General features: G+C 37.4%; 1 long non-coding RNA gene across 1 annotated transcript; it reads right to left on the bottom strand.

The window, feature by feature from the left end:
- Nucleotides 1–6,656: 6,656 nt before the first annotated feature.
- LOC123651378 lies at nucleotides 6,657–9,091 on the bottom strand. Its single transcript, XR_006740050.1, has 3 exons — nucleotides 8,945–9,091; nucleotides 7,066–7,128; nucleotides 6,657–6,876 (listed from the first exon to the last, which is right to left on the bottom strand). It is a non-coding gene; the product is annotated as an uncharacterized LOC123651378 (long non-coding RNA).
- Nucleotides 9,092–9,405: the final 314 nt, after the last annotated feature.

Raw genomic sequence — 9,405 nt, 5'->3', positions numbered from 1 at the left:
AGCCTTGAAAATGACACGACTACACATAATTATTTATTTATTTATTATATTTATAAATTGTACTGATGTTGAAATTTAAAAAAAATATTACAATACTATTTTTGCATTCTATGAAAATTTTTGTTGCTCCATATAGAGCAAATTTTTAATCAAAGACACCCCACCCCCACCCCACCCCCATCAGTGATGTTCCGCTTTACCAGTGTTAAAATCTGGTCACCTTACCTACCCAGCTCCTCAGGCTTCGGCTGTGCTGCGTTTATCCCCACCGAGATTAGGATCTTAAAAATGTTCCTGTCTCCATCTACTGGGCTCACAGCCATTCCTGTAGGGACTGGTTTAGATTCATGTTATCAGCAACTGTCCCGAGGGAGAGCTTGGAAGATTCTTGTAATAGAAAATCAACTCTTGATTAATACAAAGAAATTGGCTAAAGAAAGTTGTTTTGGAATTTAAAACCTGTGATAAATTGATTTGTTTCTGTTCTTAAACCTTTTTCAAATTTCCATCATCTCCTTCCGATGGTTCCTCCCAGTGTCTACACTATCCATTCACCTTTTCCTGGTAACTATTGGTGTCACCGTTATTCATGAATTTCTGTCATTTAAACCTCAAATGCCTCAGCTGGGTGGGTGGATTGCTTGGAGCATGGCCCCAACACCAAAAAGATTGCAGGTTGGATTCAGGTTGGATCCGGGTTTGGGCGCTTATGGGAGGCAACCTACCATTTTTCTTTCTCATCTCTCTCTCTCATCTCTCTCTCTCTCTCTCTCTCTCTCTCTCTCTCTCTCTCTCTCTCTCTCTCTCTCTCTCTAACAAAATATCCTCGGATGAGGATTTAATAAATCTCAAAGGATTGGCAGCATATTTTCAAAGTAGCCGACTTATTTTGGAAATCTGAACCTTCATAGTTTCAGAGGAAGGACACCTTTCAAGTCATGAAAAAAATTTCTTCTCCTTCTATTGCAGAAGACCAGAGAAAACCAAGCAACGCTTAGAGAGATTGGAGCCCAGTCCTAGAGAAAATGTCTTTCAAATTCTGGGCAAAGCAACAAGCAGGAGTTTCTTTTTTATTAAAGAGCCAGCCTTATGTTTGCTTAGTGGTTATCTTGCTGAAAGCTTGAGACCCTGAAGACAACGCACTTCTATTCAATTAAAAAAATATATCTGGCATGGCATGAGAGCACAGGAGTATCTAGTCTCTGGCCTATAAGATCAGACAGCTAAGTTAATTTTTCTTATTATTCAAGCAGGCTAGAAAGCAAAGTTATTTTTTCAGAATAAGGGGCTGCCTAAAAATATCAGAGTTGACCTTACAGAATAAGGGACTATCTAAATAGCAGAGAATTTCAAACAGTAGTTTTACAAAATAGAGGTTAGCCTTCTCACTTCCCTCCTCCCATTAAGGCACTTCACTCTCCTTTATTCTATTCTCTCTCCTCCATTTGTCCTTCTTTCAATCCTTTTTTCTTTGGATGATTAAGAAGAAATGTTGTGTCTTGTGTGCTCTTAACCATTTTCATATTATTTATGATTTAGTTAATAATGGGCTTTATTTTTATTTCATATATTTTTTATGAATTTAAGAATTTTTATAAGAATATCAGGGAATTCATTTGAATACTTTAGAGCATTTTTAATGTTTGCAGCGCTTTTATATATTTTTATAAGAATATCAGAGATAGCCGAAACTGGTTTGGCTCAGTGGATAGAACGTCAGCCTGCGGACTAAAAGGTCCCTGGTTCGATTCTGGTCAAGGGCATGTACCTTGGTTGCGGGCAACATCCCCAGTAGGGGGTGTGCAAGAGGCAACTGATCAGTGATACTCTCTCATCAATGTTTCTAACTCTCTATCCCTCTCTCTTCCTCTCTGTAAAAAATCAATGATATATATATATTTTTTTTAAAAAAAAAGAATATCAGAGATATTCTTATAAAAATATATAAGAAGAAGAAATAAAGGGCATCCAAATTGGAAAAGAAGAAGTAAAACTGTCATTATTTGCAGATGACATTATATTGTACTTAGAAAACCCTAAAGACTCCAGTGCAATAATGTCTCCATGGCTGGGAAACATCATGAGTACAATTTTCTCTCAGTTTCTAAAAGTTTTCAAATCATTTGGAATATCAGATTGCTCAAACTTAGTTCTGAGAATGTTGTACCTTTAATTTTGTATATCAAATTGCATTTTAAAAATGGGCCTATATAACAGATATAATGACAGGGCCTGCCACCGCCAGCAGACAGACCTGGTGCTCTAAAGCCGAGTTATACGCCGGGCTATTGCTGGCATGTCTTCCCTGGCACTGTAAAGGTGGCCCCGAAGACAGGCTTGCAGAGTAAGAAGTCCGTATTGGTGGTTAAGAAACTTAGGTTAGGAGTACTTTTGTCTCTTAAGTACCAGCTATTCAGCTTATCGTTCTCAAATGAGACCTGTTGGTGTGAATCTAAGCGATATGACGGACTCTGCTCTGTCTGGTAGATGCCATTGTGCTTAGAGCAACATTTTGAGAAGCTACCTAATCCCTAAGCTTTTTTGTGCTGTAAAATACAGTAGCTGAAATTAAATGCCAGTTAATTTTTTCAGAGATGAATTAATGGACAGCCTGATCAAATTCAAAGCTATTTGATGTAATAAAACTTTATAAGTGGAACTATTCCATCAATAGGCAAAGTGTAATAAAACCTAACCAAACTGGTAGTATGTAATTTCTGCACAGGTCTCTGTTTAGTGAATACATCACTATATACTAGTCAGAAATCTTGCTCCAATAAAGGGACATAAAGTTTAAAAATTAATAATAAAATAAAAAGCTTCTGCACAGCAAAAGAAACCATCAGCAAAACAAGAGAGCCCAATGAGGTACCATCTCACACCTGTCAAAATGCTATAATCAATAAACCAACAAATAACAAGTGCTGACGAGGATGTGGAGAAAAAGGAACCCTAGTGCCCTGCATGTGGGAATGCAGACTGGTGCAGCCACTGTGAAAACAGTATGGACTTTCCTCAAAAAAACTGACCCAGTATTCCACTTCTAGGAATATATCCCAAGAAATCAGAAAGGACATAAGCACCCCTATGTTCATAGCAGCACGATTTACAATAGCTAAAATTTGGAAACAGCCTAAGTGCCCATCAGCAGATGAGTGGATTAAAATATTGTGATACATCTACACAATGGAATACTATGCCACTATTAAAAAAAAAAAAAAAAAAAAAGAACTCTTACCATTTGCAACAGCATGGATGGGACTGGAGAGCATTATGCTAAGCGAAATAAGCCAATTGGAGAAAAATAAATATCACATGATCTCACTCATTTGTGGAATACAGTGAACAACATAAACTGATGCACAAAAATAGATCCAGAGACAGAGAAGCATCGGACTGACTGTCAAACCTCAAAGGGAAGGCAGGGGTGGAGGTGGGGGGCATAGAGATCAACCAAAGGACTTGTATGCATGCATATAAGCATTACCAATGGACACAGACACTAGGGGGTGAGGGCATTTGCTGAGGGGTGGGAGTGGCAGGAGAAAGGACATTGGAGGGGAAAAATAAAACTATAATAGCTATGTATGGGCCAGGGAGCCGGGGGAGGGGGGTACTTAAAATATTAGGGGACCACTCTGTAAAGAATATGATTGTCTAACCACTATATTGTGCACCTGAAACTAATACAGAATAATATTGAATATTAACTATAGTGGGGAAAATGGAAAATTGTAAGTTATATGTTTTTATCATCATCATAATAAAAATAAATAAAATTAAAAAGAAATGTACTCTGCCACTTAAAAAAAACACCTTGAAAATGTTACAAATGCTTACTTGACTTGTTTTATTAAGTATAATTTGATCTTTTTCATAGTGAAGTATGATTACCATAAACAGTATGCTTAACCAGAAGAACAGCTAAAATATATAAAATCCTTGCTTTTCCAAGTAGCTTTTTATTCAGTAATTTCAATGATATATTACATTATTTAAAATTTTCAAGCAATATAGGAGTATATACCATGGAAAACAAGTCTTCCTCCTGCCCCAAAATCTTTATTCCCATTCCCAAAGTACCCATTTTTAACAATTTCTTAATGTTGCCAGAAATGTTCTTATGTGTGTGCACACACTTCTTGAGGTTTTGCTGTTTACAAATAGAAACAATTTACACATTAGTGTTCTGTCTTTTTTCTTTTTTTTTTTTTAAACTCTAACAATGAATCTTGGTGGCTTTTCCATATCAAATATTCAAATCTAATAAACCAGACTTTTTAAATAGTACAAAGTATTATGGATTATTAATTTTTATCCAGCCTCTATCAGTGATTATTAGCAGTATTTCCATTTTTTTACTATTACAAAAAAATACTAGACTTATTCTTGTTCTGATTGCATGCACAATTATACTTCAAGAATACATCTTTAGAAATGGAATTGCTGGGTCAAAGAATGTATTTTAAAATTGTATAGAGACTGCTCAAGTGCTCTTCTCCATCCTTCCTCAAAGCTGATGCATGGAATATGTTAAAATAGATAAAAAATAGTATCTTATTTTTCATTTGCATAATTCTGAGCAGGGTTAAAGTTTATTTCATAAATTATAGGCCATTTATGGTTCATTTTTCTGTTCAAAGATCTTTTTCTTGTTGTTAATTTTATCTTTAATTTTGAGCTTGATTGTTTACTCTTTTATGACATTTTTGCCATAGAATAGTTTTCATATAGTCAAATACGTCTATCTTTAACTTTCAGACTTGGTTTTATGCAATGCCAAGATACTAAAAAAGAAGTATCTGTACTTTATTCTAGCATGTATCCAGCTTTATATTTTTTTTCATTTTAGATCTTTAATTCATGTATAATTTATTTGGAGGTGAGGAGTGACGTAGAAATCCAGCTTCTTTTGAAATTTAAATGGCAAGCCAGTTGTTATAACACCATGTAGAGAATATTGAAGACTTTTGTTTTTACTTAATTTGAAATGCTACTACATTCCCAAATATTTGGGGGGAGGTCTTGTTTTGGGTTCTCTATTATGATTTATATTAATAAAAATGTTCAATAAATGATAATAAGTATTTTACATTAATTAAGATCATTAGTAGATTGAATTATTTAGTGCCCATCTACCAAGTGTATCAACCAAAGTTCATTACCAAAGAAAAATTAGACATAAATCATATCTTTAAGTTGCTAACAATCTGGTTGCTATAAATGAGAAAAGTATTGAGATTTTTCCCTCAGTATTATCTTTGACTTGTCACAAGACTAAAACAGAACTTATTTTTTAAGATCCATGAGACTCTTTAATGTATGTCGCTATGTTTCTTGCATTATATTCCATGTTTCATCTAAATCAGAATTGCCAGGCTATTTGTTTAAAATACAGATATCCAGGGCCCCTTCTGGGACCAATGGATCAAAATCTCTGTCAGTTCAGCTGAGAAATTTGCATTTTATATGCCGAAGCTTGAGAAGCATGACTGCTACAGCATTGTTCAGTAAGCCAGAAATGTAGTTAGGGGGCAATGTGGTTTGTTTTCATCTTTGGCTGCCCTGTGGCACAACTAAATTGGAAATGGTAAAGCCATTTGTTCAGCTATGTGAGCCTCCACTCCTCACAGACAGCTGAAACTTCCAGCAGTGGGAACCTATGATAAGCATTGCCCAAAGCACCGAACAACTATCCGTGGTCACAGGCACAAAAACAAGCGGCAGACAGTTTGCTGGTTGAGATAAGGTTTGTAATCAGCAGCAGCAGGTGAGGTGACTGACAGTCTGAAAGAACATCCCGAGACGTGATGTCTAGCCCGCGCAGCGGCAACAGAATCTCCCCAGAATTGATGGACAAGAAGCAGGCCAACTTGACACATGCAAATCAGCCAAGAATATTCACTGCTATTTCAGCCCAAAGAGTGTGACCTAATCAATAATGCAAACATCCTGTTTCTCAGACGAACAACCTCTGTCACTTGTACCCTCAGAGAGAGAAAGAAATGGCTGCTACAATTATGCATAATCTTCCCCTAGTCTGAAATGTCAATGGATTAAGCAAATAATGCTGGAAAGAGTGGGAGGGAAATCTCACTGGTGAAGGTAATTTGCTTAACATTTTCCCATTTCTTTTTACTTTGCACGAATATCCATGCACTTCCACTCAGAAAGCTTTCAGTAATGGGCTGTCAATGAAAGACTTCCGAGAAGTGGGCTTTGTGCAAGAATCCAAAACAGCAACTGTATTGATAGAGTGGTTTGGTTATCTTTATTTTTTTAATTTTTTATTTTTAAATATATTTTATTGATTTTTTTACCGGGTGGAAGAGAGAGAGATAGAGAGTTAGAAACATCCATGAGAGGGAATCATCGATCAGCTGCCTCTTGCACACCCCCTACTGGAGATGTGCCCACAACCAAGGTACATGCCCTTGACTGGAATCGAACCTGGGACCTTTCAGTCCGTAGGCCAATGCTCTATCCACTGAGCCAAACCGGTTTCAGCTCAGTTATCTTTATAGTGCAGTATGGGAGGGGAATAGAGATGAAGCCAGAAAGACCTTTCTACCCTGATTTCGCAGGATTTAGATATCATATGGGTTTGCCTAAAGAACATAGCTATTTTGCCATGAGAGGTAAGGGTGCTACATTCAGAAAGCTCTGCATAGTTTCCCTCTTATTTGTATGAAAGACCATGTGTCACTTCAGAGACAGTGGAGAACTTAGAAGGAGGGAATCAGACCCATTTTATCAAGTAAAGAAGCTTTCCTTTGGGTGATGCTTTTGGTGTAGGCCACAGGAATACCATAGTTCCTACAAGAAGAAGGAGCCAGTAGTGCCAGTTGTCCAGCCTAAAATCTTAGCTTCTAGTCACTGAAAAATATGTATAAGGGAAAAAAAGAACACATGTACAAGGCTGTATAAATCAGCCATGACCCACCAAGCCTTCTCTAGACCCATACATTCCCCACACTCACATCTCCAGGGTAAATGTACTCTCTGAGATTTGGAGGGGGGTGGTAAATGGGGATAGCAAGTAAAGGTTTCTTCCACTTCAGTTACCTCAATGCCTCATCAGATTCCATGGAGTTGCTTTCACTTGGGTCACTCTGTGAAACATTTAAACTGGGTTCCAGGAAGAAGAGATGAGGCGGAGAAAAGGAAGAGAATTTGCATATACCTGAAAATTGCCAAAGGAATAGAACACCATAAATATAGCATAGGCGTTGTTGATAAAAAAAAAAAAAAAAAAAAAAGACAGACAGAAACCAGTGTGGAAGTGGAAGTTGACTCCTAAAGTTCAGAGAATTGAGATATCAATCATTAATTGAATACGTGGCCTTATCTCCCCATGCCTCAAACACTGTGCTTTTAAAATTAATTTTGTTTCATCATTTATATTCTTTGAGATAGAGGTATTCTGGATCTGGTCCCAGAAATAGGGTTGGAAGCTCTGGCCTCAAGCACAAAGTATGCAAAACTCATCCTCTCTCATAGTTTCATGTGAAATCTGTTCCGGACCTGGCAGCTCCCTTGAGCTTCATGCTAGTGTTTTAGTTCAGTGCGCTATCTATTGCTGTGCAACCAATTACCCCACACTTAGCAGCTTGAAACAATAAATATTATCTCACATAGTTGCTGAGGGCAGAAATGTGGACATATCTCAACTCAGTGGTTCTGAATTAAGATCTCTCATGAGATAGCAGCCAGGCTATGATCAGATGGGGCTGCTATCATCTTAAGGCTCAGGTAGGCAGAGAACCCAGTTCTGAACTCATTCACAAGGTGACTGGCTGTTGACTGAGACAGGCTGTTGGCTGAGACAGGCTGGTTACCATGTAGGCTTCTCCATAGGACTTCTGGCTTCCCCCAGGGAGAGAGAAGGCACCCAAAACAGCCACTGCTCATGAGGATACAGAGTAACTGGAGCTCTCATACATTATTGGTGGGAATATAAATAATATCATTATTTGAGTAAACAGTTCAGCAATATCTTCTAACATTAAATGTATATATATTTACATTATGACCCAGAAACCTCTCTCGTAGGTATTTATCCAAGAGAAATTAAAACATAAGTTCATGTAACTGTACATGAAATTTCATACTAGCTTTAAGCATCATAGCCAAAAACTAAAAATGATTCAATTGTCCTTCAACTGGTGAATGCATATTATTAGATTTAATACCTGACCTAATTGCTGTTTCAGACTCTCCCCAAAACATAATCTTAATCAACCAGTCTGGAATGTTCTGGTCAACACCAATGAGATAGTCTGTCATATCTCTCCATCTCCCTGTTGCCAATTAAAAGAAGAGGCAATCTGTCTGATAAAAACCCTTCCCCCCAAAAGATGTCCTGGTCTAAAAATAATCCTTTTTTTTTTTTTTTTCATGAACAGCTCCCTCGCCCTACTCTTCTTCCTATGAAACCTTCTATTTTGTACAACCCCTCAGCACTGCCTTCTAGTTGTTAGATAGATAGGTTACTGCACAATTCATGAATCCCTCAACAAAGCCAATTAAATCTTCAAATGTACTCAGTTGAATTTTGTTCCTTAACAATACAAAGCATAGCACATCCCTACAGAGGAATGCTATTCAGCAATAGAAAGAAATGAACTACTCATACATGCAACACATGACTGAATCTCAAAATCATTATGCTAAGTAAGGAAACCTGACACAAAATGCTATACACTGTATGATTCTGTGTACATGAAATTAAGAAAAAGGCAAAACTAGCAGGACAGAGATCAGATTAAAAAATAATTTTAAAAAGTGGGAAGGGTATTCCAATCAGAGATAAAAGCAAGAGAAAAGGCATGAAAGCATGACAGTATGGTGGTGCATGCAAGAAAAGAGATACAACTGTCCAGCGTTACAGGTGCTTAACATTCAAAGCAATGAGCGGCAAGCAATGGAACCCTGAGCTTTTCACCTGCATCTCCAGCTTTCACCTCAGACTCAATGTATCCTACACTATCGGCAGCATCCCTCTTTCCTAGAAAAGTACCATCTTGCCTGTTGATGGTGTCATTTTCCTAGTCACCAAACGTAAAGCCAGATTCATTCATGACTGCTTCCCTTATCTGTCCTACCAATCCTTGCAACTCCCTTGCAGTACCTTAGTTTTTGTGGATTTTGGTGGTGGCAGTGGTGGTATACTGACACTGAAAGGTTTTCGATTTCTCTCACATACTATTCTTTCTTATCCCAGCGCTTTCATATAGTTCAGGCTTTTATTTCTTCTCTCCAAGACTGGCATGCAGCCCTTTAACTGGCCTTAATGCATTTGGTCACTCTCTTTTCTTTCCAGATAAGTCTTCTGAACATATCAACCTAATCTCACCACTTCCTAACCAAAAATTGATTCAAAGTCCTTGTCAATGAAAAGACTCT

This window comes from Pipistrellus kuhlii, unplaced genomic scaffold, assembly GCF_014108245.1.
Source record: "Pipistrellus kuhlii isolate mPipKuh1 unplaced genomic scaffold, mPipKuh1.p scaffold_m20_p_5, whole genome shotgun sequence".
In the NCBI taxonomy this organism is placed as follows: Eukaryota; Metazoa; Chordata; class Mammalia; order Chiroptera; family Vespertilionidae; genus Pipistrellus; species Pipistrellus kuhlii.
This window is presented reverse-complemented; position numbering and strand designations above follow the sequence as displayed.